General features: G+C 36.3%; 1 protein-coding gene across 17 annotated transcripts in view; it reads left to right on the forward strand.

Moving 5' to 3' along the window:
• The window catches only part of Mef2c (myocyte enhancer factor 2C), a 159,148-nt gene that overhangs the window by 35,487 nt on the left and 99,816 nt on the right, over positions 1–23,845 (forward strand). The gene's annotated exons all lie outside the window — the stretch shown is intronic.

Here is a 23,845-nt window from a genome sequence, read left to right on the forward strand (position 1 = left end):
TATATATCACCTACAGCATAGTAAAAATCTTAAATGTCATTAGGAAGAAAAAGTTTCCTCCTTTTAGCTTGATTTACACAAGTTGAATATCCACAAATAGGTTTTGCCCAGTGAAACACTAGATTCCCCCCAAAAGATAAGCCTTTCTTTTAAAAATTAATGCCTTCCTTCTAAAGAAGTAATCCGATTTCCAATCTAACTTGATTTTTAGAAATAAAGCAAGTATACTTTCCAATGTAAATTACTTTCTTGTTACTGAGATGAGCTTTGGAAACGTTTCATCTCAAAAACAGAGCCCTCTTAGTTGCTTCCAATTCCAGCAAAGATGGGCACTCAGCTATTAGACAAGGTTGATAGGATGCTCCTTCCAGCAGAGAGAGGGACACCTTTCCTTGTGGCGAAGATGTGACACTTCATTTGCATTTGCTTAGTCATGGGTCTTTTTAGAGCAAAGATAGATCACTTTGTAAAACTGTCCCCATAATATGTATTATTCATAGAGTAAGGAAGTCTTCAGTCTCTCTCATTGCACTAGCACACCAAAGCCTCCTGCTGCAGGTAAAAGGCTGGATGGACAGCAGTGACCAGAAAGCTTCCCACTAAGCTCTCCTTAGAGAATTTCAAGACAGTTGTATTGGTTTTCCATCTGTACCGGCATATGCTGCCCAGTTGGTTTTCAGTACTTGTTGGCTTGTATGAAGGAGGACTCATCTATAAATGTAACTGATACTTTCAACTATGACTTAGGAATTCTGATTCTCCTTTTCTCCACTCACTAGTCAGTGTATCCAATAACTCATGTAATGTTTAGACTGTGTCAACCATTTTCATTGTTACTTTACAGGAACTATGTACTACAGTTGCTGTTGGTAGTAAATATAGTGGCCAACAGTTTTGGAGAACTTACTCTTAAGTATTATACTAAGATCTTAAAACTCTGTAAGTTCATTGCTTTATTTATTCTTCAACACTTAATATGTTCTTCTATACTACCGCCTTTAACATGTTACAGGTGAAGAAACTGGACCGTGACCTTTAAAGTAGTTTACCTAAGGTTATCTGGTAAGGGCGCCACATGAATTTCCAATCATGGAGTCTCCAGAGACCATTATCGTACATACTGAGTTAGGCAAGATCCTACATACATCATACCTGCTAGGAAAGAAAGAGAATCTCATCTGTTATATCTGAATTTTTTTTTGGCTGGTTAGGGAAAACTATTTAATAATTCCACAAAAGCAGAAGACATATGTCTGTGAGCTTTCTAAACAGAAGAGAAACAAATATTAGTCTGACATACAGTTTTATATTGATAAACTGAATGGAGAGCATTTTTACTGACAGACCTCTTTGTGCAAGCAACATCTGATTACTGTTTGTAAAATGTACTTTCCGGTTACATTTGAGCCTCATTGATGTGTGAACATGTAGCTGTTCATCATTGTCTACTGATTTCTACTTTGCTTTTCATCTCTTGAGCTGTTCCCTTTCTAAACTTCACTTGTAACAGTTATTGTAATTTAATACATTTTATTTATTTAAGGATTTGAGATATTAGACAAAGTCTATGCTGGATATTAAATGAATTTCAGGGATTATTTAGTTAATTGAATTAGTATGGTGCATATTCTGGGTAATTCAAATTCAAACACATGTTCTAAGTGTATCTTTGTAGTTTAAAAAGAAAAAAAAATCCTGAAACTAGTGGTAGATTTGAAACAAATAGTGACATAGTAACAGCTTAGGATTTCTTATATTTAAAAATTAATATATATTGTTTATTCACCAAATGTGGACTTTAAGTTTGACATGAAGTATTGCTGGGTTGAGTAAAAGAGCTTTTAAAGTAGAAAAGGAACATGTTTTTCGGTAATTTTCTACTGTTAGCAAACAGAATGAACTTTCTTTTCTCTAAAGAACAGTTTTTCACAAAAATATTGCCATAGTGTAGAATGGAAGTGAGGACAGGGTCTGATGGAGGTCAGTGGGACTCAGATATTTCTGAATTACCCAATGTACGAGCTTCGGACTTCAGAATTAATAGCTACAATATTTTTTAATGTCATGGGTTGCCTGCTAGGTTTTCACAGCTCACGTTAATAAATACATTTGCTTCTGCTTTGTTTCCGTTTTGAAGGGAAAGAAGTGATTGATTGTCTTACCAAGACAACAGGGGAAAAAAAACCTATGTTCTCTGTATTTAAAAATGCTGTTGTTATTAATGTCTTTTAAAGATATGGGTGTTGTGTATTATTTGGGACTAATGTGCTACAGAAATAAGTAGCTCTCTCCATCACTCTGGTGCCGGCTGTTGGGGGATTTTGTCCTCTCTGTGTTAGTCACTATTAATGGTCAGCGCTCACTCATTACAACAAAACAGCTAAGACGGTAGCTGCTTCTGTTTCCTAACACCACTCAGACTGAATGCTTCGACTTCCTCTCTTGGAGCCTTACAGTTACAACACACACTCTTAAGATGCCATGGGCCATTGACTTTATTTTTAGAATTTATTTGATTTCTAAATATATCATAAAGGCTTTAAATTACCGAAAGCTTGAGGAGGCAGACATAGTTATAGGATAATTCTGAAAAAGATAGTTACACTAAAGTTATTAGTAATAGTTCCAGAGCAAGACTGTTATGGGTTACCACCTTTTAAAAAGAGTTTTCACACACACACAAAAAAATCATCCAAGGACTAAAGTCAACAAACAATTTGTTATAAACAGACTCATTCAAAATTCATGTGACAGAGTTGATCTTGGGTATATGGTAAGAAAGCAGGGAGAACATGAAGTTGTCTTTGTATAATTAGTTTAGATAGTAAGGTCTCAATTCTGACTAGATGAGAAGCTTTTCAAAAACATGATACCCAGATCCCACCTCCAGATTTGGATTAAGTTGCACTGCCATCTGGGCATTGTGGTTTTTTAAGCTGCTTGGGGGTTTTTATGTAAAGACTGGCTTAAGAATTCCTAGTTAAATGATAAATATGGATTTTTAAACTTGGGCATGCAACTCAAAATGGAGACATTATGAAAGCTATAGAAACAAATAAACATACTAGTTTGGGCTCTGTTGCTACATTGTGTTCTCCAGCACTTGCTCATGAACACCAACTCTTAACATTTAATGAGTCAGTACAGTCAGAAGATGGTGGAGCTGTTCAGAACTAATGACGTTAGTTTCTTTTGAGTTTCAGGGAACTAATGAAGCTGTGAAGATGGGCCAGAAGTAGGACAAGCGTGGCTAATCCCTTTCTATTCTCTGGTATGCCACAAAACCCTCCCTGTTGGGGATCTCGAGATAACTTGGAGGACTGGCTCCTATCCTCCCACTCCTGCCCTAGTTCCTAGACACAGCTGAAAGGAAGGGTGCCTGAGCCTGGTCCTCCTCTGCAATCCCCTGCTTTGTCAAAGTATATAGAGCAGGTTATGAAAAAGAGAGAAAAGCACCAACAGAGAGATGCCCCAAGAATCCTTTATACAAAGGAACTCAACTTTTATCTCATACAAAACGTAATTTAAAAAAAAAAAAAAAAAAAAAAAAAAAAACTTCTGCCAACATTTTCCTCTTACATCTTGTTCTAAAAAAAACATAAAATAAAAATAAATAAAGTACTAAGAAGATATCTTATCTTTAGGAAAAGAATCTTGTATATGTTAAAGGAACCCTAAAAGGCATGCTAGTAGAAGGGAATGTGTCTTTTTGAGAGCTGATTCAATTTCTTACTTTTAGATATTCTTTTTTAACTTGTTTGAAAATTATAATATAATTATATAATTCCCTTTCCCTTTTTTCCCCTATTAAATATCCCATACTGTTGCTACCTTTCAACATGCTCTTGCTATCTTTCAAATTCATGGCTTCTTTTATCTTTCTGTATTAATTTATATGATAAGCTATTATATGTTTCATATTTCCAAATATAGAAATTCACTGTGTTCACTCTGTGCATTGTAACTTGTTTGTGTGTTCTCAGGGCTGTCCATGTGGTATGGAATAATGAATTGTTCTTCCTTGTAGAGGACTCTATCTCTTGCTCTCAGCATCCTTTAGTTACCTACAGTCCTTTGCCTGGGGCTAAGACCTCATGAGCTTTCCCCATCCCTGTGAGCTTGTCTATTGGTGTCATTCTTGTTATGTGCTGTTTAGGCAGCGGTGATGGGCTTCTTAGATGGGAATAAATCTTTTAAGTGCAAATTATGGCCTTAAAAGATACAAAGAGTAGTGGGAACTGGACTTGCTTAGTACACATTAGCAAATATAAATACAAAGTGTATACACATATAAACACAAACACAATTATACTGTATATAGAATGGAAAGATATGACAATAAAAGTATAGACATCATTTTATATAGAAAAATGTTTTATTCTGTTATGGAAAGCATTACCATAAAAAAGACATGCTTAGAGTTAAGAAAGTCAGGGCTTTCCATGATTGTAACTTAGAAGTCGGTTGATGCTCTTCAGATGGACATTTTCTCTCATCTCATGAAAAAACTGAATAACTTTTCCAGGTGAATCACCTCATAAGTGGATAAGCTAATAACTTTCCAAGTACAGTGTGACACTGAAAAATCATGTGTCATGAGATGTTACCTTTCTGATCAAGTTTAATACAAAAGATTTCAGATCTAGCTTCATGTTTAAATATCTTGAAGTTCTTAAGAACTATCAGTACCTGGAGACCAGCAACTACAATTCTGATTGATAAGTCAGCGATTGATAAAACACTGATTGATAGACACTATTTTTAAAAGTGACCAAAGAAATTAAAATACAAAGCCAAAGTTAAGAACTATTCTTAATGTACTTTCAAAAATGCTAAAATGTTGAAGCATCTTTGAACGGTAAAGTGGTAAGTTGGAACAACTGTATTACTTCTCTCTAACTGCAGAATTTGGGAGAAAATAAAGTGACTTCTTAATTTATAACAGAATTATCTCTTCCATGGAATCTTCCCAGGTTTATGAGACCAGCTGCCCCATTCTAGATTTGAAATTATTGGCATTTCTAAAGATGAAGTAACAGGGGAAGTGATGAACTTTATAAATAGACTGCCTAAAATATTTGCCATGAGGGGTCAAGATGTAGGCGAAGCTGGAAAAAGACTTTAGCTTGGGGATTAGCCAGAAGCCAACAGTTGTTAAATTCCCAAAACTTCCTTAAAAGAGGGACTAAGAATCCCTTTGAGAACATATTTTTCTCTCTTCATTGTATAGTAAGTGAAACCCAGAAAGGGGGAGGGTACTAAAAACACTGTACCTTTTTAGCCAAAATTAGGTCATGTCAACCACAGCAAATCAGAAGCTCTATTAAATGGTAGCTTTGCAGGGTTGGTGTGGATCTTCTTGTTGTCACGCACATGGTAAAACTGATGTCTCCAGATCGTGGGCTGCTGCTGGCTCTGCTGAGCAGGCCTGTTCTGCTGTCTGAATCTAACTGTCCAGCCTAGATGTACAGACTGTGGCCTGAGGTGTGTCGGGAAGCTATGCAGTAGACCACGGCATTTGAAAAACACAAACAAACATCCTGTATTTGGGCAATTTCTAAAAACAAACCAACCAAACAAACAAATCACATTTCATTCTGCTTTATGCTGCTAGAGTAACGAAGTGTCAGAGGAACTAAGGGGCAGACAGCACAGCAGGATCAGGCAGTGTTGCTCTGTTGGACAACTCTGACAAAGACCTATTTTTATCCCCAAAGGAAAAAGAAGTAGAAACCCCTCCATAGGTCATTCCCTTATGTCCTGCCTATCTGATGGCATGGGACAGTTCTTTCACTGGCTGTAAGAAGAGAGAAGACCGTCAGGAGGTTCTCCATTCATCCAATAAATACTTCGAAGCATGGGAATGTTGGACCCACTGTAAAATGCAAGGTTTCTTCCTTTTTGTAAAGGAACCCTCATTTCCTACCTACAGAACACAACATTTCACTGGTATTTTAAAGTCATCATTATAGTGTTGCTTTGGCCATAATTGAAAACTATTTCCATTATATTCAGGGAATTCACAATGTTTTTCTATTTGCAGAAGATTTTTAACAAAATTCTAAGATCTATATGGCTTACAGAACTGTATCATAGCATTGCCTCACAGAATTTTGGTTGTTGTTCTTGATTTTTGGTTTTGGGTTTTTTTTTTTTCTTTTCTTTTCTTTTTTTCTTTTTTCAGATTTATTCCTAAAGAAGCAAACTTTGCATCGGAAAACCTTGTTTATAGATACCCAGTAGCTGACTTATATCTGTGGTGTATCGACAAAGAGTTTTCCTCTCTGAGGACAAATTACCAATGTATATGATTGTCAGTGAAGTTTCTATTGCCGGCTTTTCATAGAATAAAGTGTCTGTAGTTCTGTAACCCTCCACCTGCTATTCGCTGAGCTGAGGGACTGGGCAGGAGACTGAATAAGTAAGGTCCAGTTTGTCCATAGAGAATACTGGCATCACAGTTATTAGAGTGGTAGTGAAATGTGTAAATAGCATTATCCTCTGGTCTCCTTATATGCCAGTTCTATATTCTTGAGAATCAGAAATTAAAAGCCTGGTCTGTACATGTGAGGATTCTGGAAACCCAGCCTCACACATTCAAGACCGGTCTAAGGGCTATTTGAGTATATCTTGTGCTGTCATTTTTGGTGTCCCTAGTATGGTTCGTAATCTATATTGTGTCACTTTGTGCCCAGTAATACCAGCACAGCTCAAATGACAAACATATCGTGTCTAAAAGTATATTACAATTAATGTAGGAAATACAGAATTTATTTTTCTTGGGGACAGTTTTTATTTATTTTATTATTATTTTTATTCACTTTACCTCCCAATCACAGCCTTCTCCTCCTCTTCCTCCTTCTCCTCCTCATAGTCTTACCCTTACAAATCCCCCATCATTGCCCCTCTCCTCCCCCTCACAGTAGGGAAATCACCTGGGGTACCATCCCACCCTGGGACATCTAGTCCTAGAAGGACTAGGCATATCCTCTCCCACTGCGATCCAACCAGGCAGTCCAAGTAGACGGGATAGGATCCAGTGGCAGGGAAGAGAGACTGAGACAGCTCTTTGGGTACAATTTTTAAATAGATGATATCAACTGTGTCCATAGAAACCTATGGTATACCTCAGATAAAAGTTTAAAGATTAGTACAAGGCCATACTTGTTCAGCTGAATGTATTGAGTTTGCTTTTCCAGGTACTATTAGCCAGAGATCTCTCTGGAAAAGTGAATAGCTAGAAAGAGATCAGTTTCTAGATTTCCAATGTATACCCCATGGCACCCCAAACTCAGAGGGCAGCTCCTCCTTCAGAGAACATATTTCCTAATATCACACTCCCACAGGAGCATCCTGCCTCATGTTCAGGTAATGGGAATGGCCGCCAGCATCTGAGCATGGCTGCTGAGGGAATCAGTTTTCTGACTTACAATGACATCACACTGAGCTGTTCCTGTTTCTCAGCACAAATGTATAGTGCTTGTCACCTAAATGTTTACTGCTTATCTCTAGTTGGCCTGACAGACACATGAGGAGGAGGCCTTTCCTGAGAGCTAACTGAGCAGACACTAAAGAGATGAGAAGAGGACTAGCAATGGGGTGAGCATGTGCTAGCTAGGATGGAGCAGATTCATCATCAGGCAACTTCAGATTGGCTCCCTTCGCTGCGAAACTCTCCTTCCTTAACTCGTGCCCTGGAGTACTCCTTCATAATGTTCCAGGCACACTTTAAGACCCATTGCCTGTAGTTCTTAAATGTAAACTCCTCCATGCACATGGTTAATAAACACTTAATAAATGAGTGAGCAAATAAATTGTGACCCCCTCTTTCTAAGCTCTAGGGTTCTTATTCATCTTGGTCGCCAGAAACACTTAGGAAGGAGACTTAGCTCCATATTTATTACTGCCAGTGACTTGAATTGAATTGAATGAGAGAAAAACAGGCTTATGGGAGATTTGATTTAGAAACTCTTATGAGAGGTTAATGTGAAGTGATTGGTGTGCGTATGGAGTGATTTGCGCACGTATGGAGTGATTCGAGTATGCATAGAGTGATTTGCATATGTAAAACAGTAGCTGGAAGACTGAGAAGATCCTGACTTGCCAGGGGTAGATATGTATGTATTGAGTTGACATGATTTACTTATTCACATGTTGGATTTTATTATCAAGAAATCTCTCCATTTTCTGAAATTAATAGGAAAAGAGTATTTTGTTGGATAGGTTATGAGTCTAAAAACAGCACTCCATGTATTTAACCAAAACATTCTTAATAGTATTTAATTAACTTGTTTTTAATGAATCTTTGAGACTTCTTTCTCTGCACTATATTGCTTGAACCATCTGAACATGAGCTCAGCTACTTCACATTCTGACTGAATGGGATGGACATGCATGTGAGGGGCAGCACATTATTATTAACTGGACTTTAAGATGCTTATCACACCAGTGTATTTTTGTCCTTTTGTACTGAAAACCCAACCATGAAAAGCTAGTGTAAAACCCACAAGTATAAAAACTGAAATGTATAATTTTGTAACTGCGTGTACCTTTACCCTAAGACTTGTGTAGGTGTTTTTTTTTTTTTTCTGAAATATAAAGTAATTTGTATCAAAAATAAAATACTTTTGGATTATTAAAAAAAAAAACGACTACTGTAAATATTTAAAATTCCTATAAAGTCTTCTATTTTGCATTTTTAAACATAATTTAAAAATGGGTCAGAAGACTGAAGAAGAGTTTTCCACGGATCATTTTAATCCGGGTGGTCTTCGGAATTCCTCAACAAGGACAGCACTAGGCCACAGTTCTTCCCAGGAGCCTCCCACCCAGCTCAGTTCTCCTTGAGCCACTTGGGGGAGTGGTTCATAACTATTCTCGAATGCTTCAGTGTATTCACATAGATACTAAAATTAGAATGAATCTTGGTTCTCTACAACACAAAAGTAAAGCCCTGAAGACAGTTGTGATTCATTGCAAACCCCTTTTCATATCAAAATAGAAATAATGTCAAGATTTGTAACTTCAGTAACCGTGATACCTAAGCATTAATGAAATGGTGTGCATACAATGGCACTATAAAATGAAAATACAGTATAATGAATATTGTTCTTAAACCATATTGTATTTTAGGCTCTTTGAGCTTGGGGAGTATACCTTATTCATCTTTGAGTCTGTTATGCATATTAGTTTTTTCCATAATTGTTGAGGCAAATGAATGAAGGATAATAATTGTCCTATTTCAAAATAGAGAAGCTTGGAAGAGCAATTGAAGTCATCACCTCATGAACCTTTCCCTGTGGAGTTGGCCTTCCCACATCTAACTTCTGCAAGATTTTGTTTATATATGGTGTTTACTGGGTTTCAACTATTATTAAAATTACTATTTAAAATGTCTATCTCAGTATGACAAAATGTCAGCTCTTTGGAGTACAGAATTTTATTCATTTTTCTGTTTGGGTTATACAAACTGCTGAATAAATATTCTCTCAACTAAAAAGTTACTTTTTGCACCATCTCTAAACACCTGACAGGCTAAAGGATTTTTATCTAGGAACTTGTAGCAATAAAGTCTATGTCATATCATATGACACATGGAGAGTAGAGCTTTATAAATAATCATTGACTACAACAAAATGTTATTCTCGTCTGCCTACAAAATGCTGCTAATTAGTGTATTATCATGTCATGTGGTGGGTAGATAATGCTTCTACACATTTCTTGAATTATTATTTTACTTTTCTCAGAATTTCTGCTGTTTAAAAAGTGTAAATTACTATGACATTTGTTTATGTCACTAGTAAAAGTCATGAGATAATTGAATGATGAATCATTTGATACATACATACATACAAAAGTATGTACATACATACATACATACAAAAGTATGTACATACATACATAGGTACATAGATATTTAGGTACATAGATAGGTACACACATAGATTCATTTGAAGGCATGTCCATTGCTCCAATGGGAGCTTAAACTTCGTCAAATCTTTCCATGTGATAATCATCTAAATTATTCCTATAAGACCATAAGAAATTCCAATACATAGAAAAAGGAGTTGTATCTTTTGTAAACCCTTTGTAAAATATGCCGTTTACTTATTCCACTGTTAGCATCAGCAGATGGTAAGAAGAAAACTTAAAATTATAATTAAATCATGAAGATTTCACTAGAAATCGTCCTATCTTTATGACATACTTGTTTTAATGCTATTGTTTCCTGCAATTATCATCACTTGATTTTTTTTATATAAATTTCATTTATTCAGGCAGTCTCTAGTCGCCTGCTTTCATGTATACTTACTTCTCTTTTGAAAGCATTGACTTGCATATCTAGGTATTATGGAACTAACAGCACATTTGGGAGATAAGTTAGTTACCACATGTACAAGAGACCTGCTCAGTAATTGTCTCTTGCTCACTAGGAACAACTCCAGCCTAGAAAGCTGTTACCCAGTGGGTACTGCTACCTACTGCTTAAGAACGCAGCACATTCTCATTGTCATTTGAGAAATTAAATGATCACATTAAACGTTTTGTTAAATACTTTAGTCCAGAATTTAAATGAAGTGAGCATTGCCTTGAACTATCTTGTATAGAAATTGACTTTAAAGTATGATTCTACTTTGACTAGCTGGTCATTCCTGCGCTAGATTTCAAATTCCATCTCAGCTACTGATGCATCTAGACCTGTATTTTCTAGTATCTGTTAGTAAAAATGCTTTAAAATTACCAATCTATGCAGAAATAATTTAAAGTTTAAAGAAAAAGGATATGAATTCTTAACTGTCAACCAGTGTTGAACTTATACTTTAGTATAAAGATCTAAGATTGTTTTAGTCATAATTTTATATCAAATATGATAGCAGTTTAAGCTACTTTTATCTTTATAATTCTCAGAAATGTAGAATATTCCATATATTTTACTGTCCATGCTTCACTTTCTGTGATTTAATTCCCACTTGTTATTATGGAATGTTACAACCTAAACTGTAAATGTATTTTGATAACTTGCTTTTATTAACGATACTTAAAGCATTTATGGACTGAGACTGATTGTATTGATTGCATTACAAAGCTTCAAGAAATAATCATCAGTTCATTTTAGTGTAATTAATGCTTTAGTCTTCTTGAAGTGCCTAAAATAGATTTCATAATTTCAGGTACTTGTGGCAAACATTATATTCTATTCACATAAATGTAAATGTCTTAAGTTATTTAAAAGTATGAAATATATATCTTTACATTACTAAATATATATGTTTTATACTTTAAACTTTCCAGGTCGTTATCCAGAATGGAAATAGTTTTTAAAATAAAGGTTTGTAAAAATGCTTCGCATTGTAGAAATTTTTCAACTATAATCGATTAGCAGGTAGAATTTACAACAGAGAAATTTAATCAATCCTAGCAATAGTTGTTTACACCAAGAAAATCCATAAAATCTATAAAAATCCAGCTTAAGTTGTTCATACAGAGTGAGGTTACGGAGTTTGTACTGAGTACTGACTGAGGCTGATGGGCAGCAGTAGAAAAGACAAAATAATGCAGTGGCGCATCACAGCAACAAAATGAAGAGATGGCTTCTCAGTGGGCAAGTGCTTTAGATAAGTTATTCCTTCTATAGACATATCTTTATTTTGAAAAAGTGAACATCACTAATATTAGTCTTAGGTTGTGTATGAGGCCTAGAGTCTCCATGTTGAACAGAAGGTATGTTCCTGTAGACCCACATGATGCCATATGGTGTCCATGAGCTCTGAAGGACCCAGAGCACCAAAGGCTGCTCTTTGGTTTTGAGATTTCATATATATATATATATATATATATATATATATATATATATATATATATGTGTGTGTGTGTGTGTGTGTGTGTGTGTGTGTGTGTGTGTAGAGAGAGAGAGAGAGAGAGAGAGAAAGAGAGTTTTGTCTGTATGCATATCTATGAGCCACATGCATGCAGAGCACTCTGAAGCCAGAAGAAGATATTAGATACTCCGAAACTGGAGGTACAGTTGGGAGCTCCTATGTGGCTACATGGGACTCAGCCAGAGCTCTCCAGTGCTCTTAACTATTGAGCTATATCTCCAGCCTCTCTTCTTCTGCATGTGTGTTCATAAATCAATAGATAGTGGATATTGGATTCTCTTTATCACAACAAACATCACACACTGGAATGGACCATGCGTTTCCAACTCTAGAGATTCATACTTCTCACAGCCAAAAGCAAAGGGAAATTCTCTTTGCTGAAGCATCCTGCTCTGTAAAGTGCACATGCTGATGTCCACCCGGGTCTGACAGGAATTCAGGGAGCTTGCAATCACAGTGCGACTCACCATGTATAGCAAGGGTTAAACTAGGTAACCTAACAATCAGAATCCTCCCTACTTGTCTTTTGTGAGGAAGTTCTAACAAATACATCTACAGTTACCAGAATAACCAATTAAAGACTTTAAAGACAAATTTACATTTGTATTTTATATTTCCAAAGATTTTAATGTGTGTTTATAGTGGCTTTTAGTGGTTTTGATTAAAATCTTTAAAGATGGTACTATAGAATAGAAGATTTACTTATTTCTGGATTTTCCAGTTTTGAAATGTTGATTAAGAGTAAGCAATTTCTTTTTTGATATTTATTTTTATTTCCTGTGTATGGATGCTTGGTTTGCATGCATGTCTTGTACCACATGCATATCTATTATTTGTGGAGACCAGAAGAGGACATTGGACACTCTGGAACTGCAGTTATGCTTGGTTGTGACCCACCATGTGAAACTTGATCTTCTAGAAGAACAGCAAGTGACTATCATGACTGAGCTGTCAGTCGTCTCTAGCCCCAGTGATAAACAACTTTTGGAAGGAATTGTAAATTCATCTTTCTGGAATATCAAGCAAGACTTGGGTGAGAGGGGTCAGCCTTGAAGTTTACTGACATAAAATTAAACATTAGATATATATTAAGTAATATTAACTTATTTATTGTTATGGATTTGGACTTGGAAACATTTTGTATTAGCCTATCTAATAACCATCTTAAAATATTTACTACATGTACATGATCCCATTATGTATGTATTTTTATCAAACAAGTCTTACAATCTTTGCTCTACACACAATAGGTATCATTATGATGCACAGGAGTGACCAACATTCTGTGTGATGGCTTTGTGAGTGTGAATCTTAAGCTTTAGTCAGAACATTTGGGTTTATGAATATCGTTTATAGTCAAATTACTTGATTTTGAAATAAGCATATTGAAAATCCTTTATGCTTATCATGATTGGCCTAATAAAATGTATTATTTTCTGATAGTAAATAGTTTTCTATCAGTCAAGAAAGTATAACACCCCTGATGGCCCACATAAAACTGACACCGAGACTCTTTTAGGCAAGTCTTTCTCACAGTTTTTGACACAGTGAGCAGGAATTTTATCACCAGTAATGTCAGTTTTTAATCAGATTCTAATCTTGTATTTATCATCCACTTGTTCCCTTCATCAGTGTATGGTGGACACATCTTTCATGTCTGAAAGCACACATGTGTTAAGTCTAGATGGCCATCCAAAAGTAGCAATTATCCTTACTGTGTGGAGAGGTGGACATGTATATATTTTACATTAAACGGCGCTTTTCATTCACTTAAAGTCACTCTGCATTCCACATGGTAAGAGCTGCTACAAAAGTAGAAAGCTGTACTCGTTCTGCTAAATTTGTGGAGAGCCCTTTGTTTTGAATTGAGGCAGATTTGGTTCATTCTGAAGGGTGAAAAGGGGAGACTGTGAACTATAGCCAGCCTGAGCCATCCTTCTCTACCCTGCCTTTAAAAACAGAAGTTTGGCCACCAACACAAACCATTGTCTTTAAATCAGTCAGATCATGTCAATCACCTCTTTGGAAATTCCATATTAAAGGCAAATTGTTCTATCTTTTTAAAAGTTTGATGCTAAAGGAATAAAACTCTTTTGTAAGGTCTTCTATATGGACTTTTTAGTTGCACGGCTCATACTAGCTAGTAATTTTAAGTTTGTAAAATGGGGGTTATCTGTGAGATACGTTCTTACCCATGTACTTTGAAAGTGGAATTTACTTGAATCTATGTTTTGTAATTTAGATAATAATTATTTGTATCCAAACCAAGTTTGAACAACTCTTTCCTAATGCTTGTGAGATCCAGATCTTTATCATAAAAGGAGGGGGGTGTGAATGTAGATAATATGCAGAGTAGAAATAAGTGATCTTTGTGAGCGGCAGATGCCATCTGATTATGTCTTCTAACTAATTGGATCTCCCAGAAGCCTGCTAGCATTCTAACTAGAGGTCTATCCTGAGATTTTTTTTAAAGCACATTTGTTTTAGAAGTGAGTTGCTAACTAAGAAGAAGGAAAGTGGTAACAGGGAAAGTTGGCATAGAGAACTGTCGCTGCACTCATCTTGCTTCATCTTTCTTCTAAATATAGTTATAACATACTGCCCGGGTCAGCTGATGGATGCAGGACCCTTTTACGACTGCGTCCCTTCCCAGTCAACTCCATCATGGTTTTAGTTAATGTATGTGGAACAAAGCAGCTGAGTTCCAATATCAAATCCAGAGTGAAAGTTGCCAGTCCTCCAAATATTTTTAATAAATTACTACTCTCAAGACCAGGCCTAAGTTGCTATTTCAGGGCTGAAACTAACTTTTTAAAAGTGATAACTCTTACTAAGATGTCATATTATAACATACTAGAATACCATTTTTTTCTTTGATGGAGTCATTTATTCCACTCAAGTATAAGCCCTGAAAAGGAGATGTGTTCATCTATTTTTACTCTAAGAATATAAACATGTCTGTTACACTCTAGTCAGTAAATGAATTCAGAAGCCAATATGCCTACATGCTCAAATTTCTTCTGTAAATGATGAATAATATTGATAAATGAAAATTAAAAATCTGCAATAGAGCTTAAGTACTGAATAGTAAATAATTCTGTTACTAACTCTGTGTTCCAAGGACATTTTCTAGATTAAAAAAAAGCCATTCCCATATTCCCATATTTAAAAATATTTTGTGCCTTTGCATCAATGTAAGCAAATGAGCATTTGAAGGAAAGTTCACAATTCATTCACATATAATTCCCTTTTGGAATCAAAGTGTCCTTTTCAAAAATAGTTTATATCTTTAAAATACAGTATTTAAAATCCTCTTTCCTGCCAGACTACATAGACTGCACGTGTTTGTTACAATTAAAATAGAGGAGTAGTGGATAGTTTTAAAAGACACCTCCGTTCACCTAGATTTGTCAGTGTGCATTATGGAGCTGGTCATCATGCAGGAGAGAACGATGAGGATGGCAGCTTTAGCTCATGTGAGTGACATCCACCCAACATGGCTGTTAATACAAGTTAGCAGTGACCTTGGCAGCATCACAAACAGTCTCCTTGGGGGTGGGGTGGGGGGGATGAACTATATTTGAATGATACTTCTCCTGTGCTGAAGGCGAAGTGGGTTCTCTTAAGAACATTACTGCTTAATTGTCTTCTTTAGTTCTAACACAAATATTTATAGTTATCCTCATACTTATTTCCTATTTCCTTTTCCCTCTCAAATAACCTCTTCTGGTGGGAACTGCCATTTGTATTTAATAGCACTTTCAGAAAGAGTCAAGGCTAATTTTATTTTTATTATAGTTATGTATCTGCAGCCAAATACTATTATGCCCATCAGAACCAAAGTTCTAAAGATCAGGAAGCACACATGCAGAGGACACAGACTCATAATTTGATATAATGAAGCAATTATTATTAAAAATGTAGCTATTACATGATAAAAATTCTCAGCAGCAAGGACTGGGAAGATGGACCCCCAGTGAAGTACTAGCTTCACAGCCCTGAGGACCTAAGTTTGAGCCATAGCACACATGTAAACTCGCTCTGGTTTGAAAACCCAATCCTGGGATACAAATGCAGACAGACAGATCTTGGGTCTGCTGGACAATCAGGGTGGGCTCCAGGCCAGCGGAACCCCTCTTTCAAAACTGATGGACATTTTTCTGAGGATAATACATGCGTACACATTCTATCTGTATACAGATATGTACATGTGCACCTACATCATGACAGTATACATAATCACTACAGGATTTAAATGATACAAAATGTATTTTTACCACAGGTTCTGAGATAATTGAAATAAAATATATAAATTCATCGTTGCATAGTTTCTGTTTCAGATGAATTTATCATGTAGGCAGAGAACTGTGATGCATAAAATATTAAGCAATGACATTGTCATAATTTTAAATCATCTATAATATACAGCTTAGTAAAAGGTCACTACTGAAAGACCTACATTTTAAGGTTGATTTAAGTAAACAGACTTTGAGCAGGTTAGGGTTTCTTGCATATAATTGTTTGTGAATGATATTTCTGTCAGGAAATAATCAGTGACTATGAAGGGAGACTATTTCCCGCTAGTGAGGTTCCATTTAGAAATGACTTCTTCCTGAGTTATGGTGGTCTTCTGGTACTTTGAACCAGCTGTTGGAAATAACACTTGCAGGCGTTACTGCACTGGAGAGTAAGATAATCGTTCATTCCAAACTTTGAGATGCTTTCCAAATTCAGCAATTGGCACAATTAAAGCAGAGGTACTAGTCATGGATGTATTTTAGTATTTCATGTATCAGAGTGATGCTTCCACTTAGTGGGTCATTTCAGGTACCCCATATGAATTATTTTCATACAGAGTTCCCTCAAGCGTTATTTAAGACAAAGGACGAAGTGTGTGAATGGGTGTAGCTCTTGGTTACCATCCTCTGTGAAGCTGGTCTGTATGCAGTTTCTTGTTACGCTTAAATTGCTATGAAATACACTGACAGCTGGAGGTATTTTATACCTGAATTTTACTGCAAGTGAGTAATGATTAAAATTCTATAACACTAGTTGGAGTGAAGGTGCATGGCTATAATCCCAGCACTCAGAAGGCAAAAGCAGGAGGAGGCCAGCTTGGTTTGCACAATGATGTTAAGGCTAGCCTGAACTACAAAGCATGACCCTGCCCTAAAAACAAAAGCCTGGGAGATGACTCCACACCTATAACACTTAAAAACATAACCCCAAGAAAGAAGAAGCCCTGAAGAGCTCGTATTGTGTTAAGATATTCCGTTTAAACCACTGAAAAACCTGCATTTCCTTGGGATTTTTTTTTTTGGGGGGGGGGTGGGAGGGTTCTATTTAAAATACAAATAAGACAGGAGTTGAATCCAATTTCAAAAATACATCAAAAAGAAACTAAATATAAATCCTTCATAAATTGCAAGTCAAGCTTCTAGCTTTCCTTTCAGATAGAAGCACAGATTGTAGATTTACTTGAATTTTATACCCTGCACTTTTACCTGACAAGGACCTTTGACACATAACTTTTACCTGACAAGTACCACATTGTGTAAATTTCTCTTCAGAACAATGCACATCTTTATAACTTGCGGCAGCACAGCAGTCAAGAACTGAGAACCTCTGGGGTCAGCCTCTGCCACCTCAAGAGGCAGGTTTTAGTGTTCCTTATGAGAAGTTGGACAGGTTATATATGTTTTCCTTTGCTTCTATTTCCTCCACAGAAATATGCTAAATAAAATGCAGTGACAGTATGAATTTACCCAGATATCATATCTAATAGAAATAATAAAAAGAGTTTCCCAAGGACATGCTCATACAGTGTGAATACTACAACACTGATGAGGAACAAGTATTTCCCAGAAATAAACTATCAAGCACAAATTAGGGGCAGAAGGATGCCAAACTGTATTATTCTTTCTTCACCCTGTTTTTAATCTGAACTTGGATTTCTTAACATAATGCTAAAAGATGTGGCTATTTGGCAGCAGGTCATAAATCATGACATCTTTACTTAGAAACATATATATTATCTAGTTAATATCTCATAATTGGTAATAGAGAAATGGAGTCTTAGAAAAATATTACATTTCCAAACTGAATTTCAGAATTATGAAAATCACAGCTTTATTGTAATTGAGAAATATAAATTTCTGCCCGATAATTGATTTTTTTGTAGAATATCAACAGAATTCACCAAATAGACTTTCTTGATTATCTTAATTCTAAAATATAGGGATTTTCTTGGGAAAGAGGGGGTTGTTAGAGAAGTTAGATTGTATATACATATGTAGTATTTGAAAAGGGAGTGAACTTGTGTTTGGCTGTGTGAGCACAGAATAAACTGATTTAGGAAACTGAAAATGGCCAATGGAACAAGAAACCCAAATGGGAATCCTGTTCATGTTGTATACAGAGACGGGGGGAGGGGAAAGGAGAGAGAAAGGGAACAAAATGGCCAAATATCGCAAAATATTTCATACAAATTTTAAGCAGTTGAGGTCAGAGCTACATGAGGTGGACAGTATCTCAACCCCTGTAAGTTGGGATTTCATGAAATTCTGGTATGCTCTGTCTCCACCGCCCTTCCTGAGGCAGGACAGGCAAAGGACATTGTGCTGTATGGAAGCATCGTCAGTGTGTACGCCGGTCTAGACACTTCACTGTAAGAATTCTACACACCAATAATGTCAAGAATTTTTCTGGAAAAGGAAAAGAATATTTAATAATGCAAGAATTTTTTTTGATTTAAGACTAAAAATGTTGTCACTTTGATTCCATACAGTTCTTACACATACATTCTTCCATGTGTGTAGCCACAAGAAATGAGGGCATTTCACAGATTTAAAGGGGTGAAAACTAAGTCAACTACTTACTACTTACTTATGGGATTCAATTGAGATCCTAACTTAGAATATCACTTTTTCTGAAATGATTGCTATTATTTAGACTTCCATGGATAACATGGAAATTACACTAGACATCTGACATTCTGACAGGCACCTAGGTACACAGTTGTTTTCTGTTTATCTCACTGTTTTATCCTCCTGAGAATGTTTCCAACATATTTAATGAACACTGAAATTGTGAGAAAGAAATCATCACTGTCTCCCACTTCTTTATTTACTGTAATTTTACTGCTTATTCTGTATTCACAAATTCTCAAGAAAGGATTTTCTCATTGTGTATCTTTATTTTTTATATGATTGATGTCTGAAATTGCACTCCTTTGCAATCCACTGTCTTTTATTCTATAGTAGTCATTGATCACTAGTTCTCATCTGAATGTAATAGAAATATCTAAATACTGCTGTCACAGATCGCTCAGCTACTCAGCACCAAGAAACATGATATCACAACACCTTTCTTCAGGAATTAGTTTTTCTCTCTTGAGACAAAAGTTTTCATTAGTAAGGTTGTTTTGTTTTGTTTTGTTTTGTTTTGTTTTGTTTTTATCAAAACTGGTGGCCAAGGATTCATAATATTTTGGGCTCCAGGTACAAGCACAAATTAAAGATTTGAAGAATTTAGCTACAGAAAAGATGTATTTGACCAGAAGAGATGTCACACAATCCAAGGAACATTACGAGAACCCCTTAGAAAAGTTAGTGTGGGACATAAAGGATGGCACAGGAGAGCAGAGGACACTACTGTTTACATCAGGGGAGTTACAGAGAAGCAAGCTGTTTGGCTATCAGAGATGAATCTGGATGGAGAGTGGAAGTAAAAAGAATTGCAAGAAAGGCAAGAAGTAAAATGGAGGGAAAATGAATGTTTTAAGAAATGGTAAAGGATTGAACTCAGGTAAAGAGAATGGAAATGGAGATACATACATATAGACATATGCACTTTGCATGTGTGTGTATGCTGTGTGTGCATGCATGTGCGTGTGCCTACTTTCACCCCAAGTACTGACAATACATAGTGTTCCCTCCTTACCACGGACGGGAGGACAAGCATTGGTAGCACAGAGACTTTGTGAATTAATTATGAGAGCAGAAACCTTTGCTGAGTCGGTTGTCACATATCACACTGAACCATTCCTGGAAGAGCTATTATTTTTAAAATTATCACTGAATTAAGGAAGGAGTAAGTAATGCTTTGGTTTGATTTTTTTTTCACCTTTATTGATCAATGATATGAACTTGTGTCTGTGGCCACATAAAATCTCACATAAGTGTAAGAAGTGTTCAGAAGCAAGTGACATTAAGAAATGAAGATCTCACAGAACTCCTTCCCCCTGGACATGTTCCCTTAAGGTTATCTTATTGTTGGAATTTTTGCTATTAGGCCTATTACAAGTCCACAAGCTACAGGCTTAGAAATTTTTTAAAATAAAATCTAGTATGCAACTAACATAGCATAGTATATCTTATTTTTTGTCAAGAGATGGAGAGATGACACTGGGAACTACATTCATTAACTCTCTTCTTTCCCATTCTAAATCCAGTCTGTGATTTCCATCCTATGGTACTCGCTGCACAAACACAAATGAATTCAGCATAGTTTAGTATTAATAACTGACCAGTGGGAAAATTTTCTCCTTATTAATAATAAAGTATAGAGAAAAGATAATAGATATAATCTGAGTTCTCCAAGATTCTTAATTTTTTCTGGGATGGCAAACTCATCCATCAGTGTGGAAGATGCCCTCCCAAACACACAAATTTTAATGGGAACTACAGACAGAAATAGTGAAATCAGAACTTTCAGGGAGTAATATTAAATGGCTAAAGAATCCTGCGCAAATAGTGTTTGGAAAGATAAGATGAGAGAAGGTGGGTGGCAGAAGAAAAGATGCCAACTTAAAAGAGGTGAGACAATAAATTGGGGCTTTGAGTTTGTGTACATGTGAGTTTGGGGAGTGTTGAGACTGTTGCTGTGTAGCCTCAGCTGGCCTCAGACTTCATGCCTCCACCCCCTGAAACGCTGGAATTACAAGCATGCACCACCACACCCAGGTTAGACTTTTATTCTTTATGACTATGTATATTTTTGGATTCTAGAGCTAAAAGCAAGAATATAATTTGAAACAAAGAGCTTCGACAATGAGGGAAAAACCTCAAGTAAGAAACAATTTAAAGAACACATGAAATTCAACCCAGACTTCAAGTTTAGGGAAGGAGGACCTGTCTGCCAAGTGTTGTGGTGCAGGGAGCAGGAAAGAAGAGCAAAGGCAAGGTATTCTGTGAGGGATTAACTGAGGGGAAGCGTTTCCTGGGTCGGAGCTGTGAAATATCAAAATAGTTTACTGAGGAAGCTTGCGGTGCTTCTTTTCCGGAAGCCCTTAAAATAGGAGAGGCAAAGTCCTTGTGAAATAATTTCCCTATGGTATTATCTAAAGGTGGGGATGATGGTATGACTGAGTCCAGCCACTGCCAATATTGACCCAGAATGACAATGCTCACCTGAGCTAAATACAAATATAGATCTATGCATTCCCACTGTGAAGAAAGAACACCCCTTCCTATTTTAAAATCTTTTCTTGCTTGGTAAATTATTCTTTTATGTAAAGATCAATTTTAAGACAAAAGAAATGCTAAGGCCTTTGTTGAAATTCTCCCTAGTGATTTTGGAAATCCTGATATCAACTAATTTTTACAAAGGAATTCCCAAGTATTACCGTATTTATTGTTTCTCTAGTTTATCGCGTAAAAAAGATAAACTCTTTATATAATCTGGAATTTTAGAGTCCTCAGGGTTGTGGCCAATTAACTATGTCAACTCGTTATTTAATGACAATGTCCATTTTCCTTGTGTCTAGGGGTAATTAATTTGTCAATGTTTCCCCTTCTGAAACATCTTTTTCTCTAAATACACCCATAGGCCAGGGATACTGATACAAATATTATTGCAAGGTTTCTTTTACTTTGAAGACAGTTTTTGCCACCAGGGCCATTCTTTCCAACCTAAAAATAAAGGGATTTATTGTTCATTAAAAGCTCTCTTAGACTGCATAGAATATGATCATTTTGATCTTTCGAGTGACATTTGTACATTAAATTCAGTCTTGGATATAATATACCAGTACCATCTATGAAGTTTTTAAATGGCTCTGACCCTCTGTTGTCGTTAATTTCATGTGTAAATATATGAATGAATATGTATATGTTCTATTACCACGTATAGTGGTCTGCCTATGAAAATTGTCTGATACATGCTGAAAATATACAAAATCTTGCTGCCTCCTTCTCTATAGGCCCTAATAACACAAAACTACATAATAAACCATCTGCAATGAACTTGTATAAAGCACCAAAGTATGTGAAATTCAATAACACCTCTGCATTGCCGCTGGGAGTATGTTTTATTTTATTATACGTATTTAACCTCAATACTTGAAAGGCAAAGGCAGGCTTGGTCTACATAGTGAGTTCCAGGACAGCAGAGCAGCCAGGAATACACAGAGAAACCCTGACATGGAATATATATATATATATATTTTTATATATATATATACCCAAAGAAATTGATAAATGTATGAACTCTGAGGTAACAACTTGCAAATAGGAGAGTATTATAGCTTGTATCCAACAGCAGCTGGAAGAGATGAAGGTAAGAAAACGGAGATTTGTCCAGAAATTAAACCTTACCGTCAGCCTTCTTCAAACCAACCTCAAAGGTTACACTGCTTTTGACTTTGTACTACGTAGGAACTTGAAAGGCACCTTAGAAACAGAACTTAGTTTGGCTTGGGTGCCTGTAAATGATACTTGACGTTGCTGCCTGGCTGACAGGCTTGCGGCAAGTGGGAAGCAGAAGCCACATGAGCTCTATATAGTTCCGTCTTCCTGCACTTCTGCTGCTTTGCTGCAGGTCTTTGGGCTTCAGGGACAAATTGCATTCTTTGATTACTGAGTATCTATTCAAACTTCTGGCTTAAATAAGCAGCTATTTCCTATACCTATCTCAAACGTGTGCTTTTTTTGTAAAACTAGAAGAGTCCCCATCTCTTTCTGCATTTCTTCACTGTGATAAAGACTACTATGCTATCCTCGAGCTGAGTATCAATTTGTGAGCTCTCAGAGGCAATAAGCTCGCCTCTTTCTATAGAGATGCTGTTATCAGAAGTTTACCCAAATACATTGGAAAATGCTCTGTACTCTGAGATTCAGGACAGAGAAATTAGATAGGTCGTCTTTGGAATCCACTTCGGGAATTGTATGTAAAGAGATCTCCAGGGACAGTCATGACTTTTCCTATATTTCTGAAGATTTTCTTTTAAATTCCAGATTAGAAAGAATCAGGCTGAAGTAACAGCTCCATTTAGTAATTTCTGATCTCTAACAGAACTTTATCTATATGGGGAAGTACTGTAATACTTTCCATTTACTATTATCTGCCAAGGATGACTTGATCTATCCTTGAAAACAGCCCAGGACAGAATGTGTAGACATGCAGAGATAAGGAGCCTCCTGCCAGGCCTTGGGCTCCAGGAGCTGTCTCAGCTCAGGTCTGGCCCAGGCGCCTTGCCTCTGCACTTACCTAACCCCGCCTGGATATTACAGAGGAAGCATTTCACTTGTCTGAGGACACCTCTATTCCTAGTTCTTTGACAGTTTAACTTGCCATATCCCCTCAGTTTTATAAAGAAAGGTGATGAAATGAGAAAAGCGGGAGTGGAGTTGCTACAGTGGAGAAGAAACTCCTTTTGCAGAAACGCCTTGTTTAGTCTGCAGTCCTGACTAGGTTTTGGAGGGCGATGTAGGTATAGTATAAAGGGCATCTTAGTACATAGGGAAGAGAGGAGAAAATACAATGTAAAATATTGGTTAGCAGTAAGGATAAAGTTAAATGTTTTAGGATTTTAAAATCAGATATTTCATGATGGGCGGGAGAAAAAAAACACAGTTCTGTCTCTTAAATACTTGTAAGCTTGTGGTTCTTCTTTAGAACCCTTGACTTTATAAAGAAGTATTAATTTAGGCTATATGGCAAATCGTATAACTTACTTTGAAACTCAT

This window comes from Mus pahari, chromosome 11 (genome assembly GCF_900095145.1).
Source record: "Mus pahari chromosome 11, PAHARI_EIJ_v1.1, whole genome shotgun sequence".
NCBI lineage: Eukaryota > Metazoa > Chordata > Mammalia > Rodentia > Muridae > Mus > Mus pahari.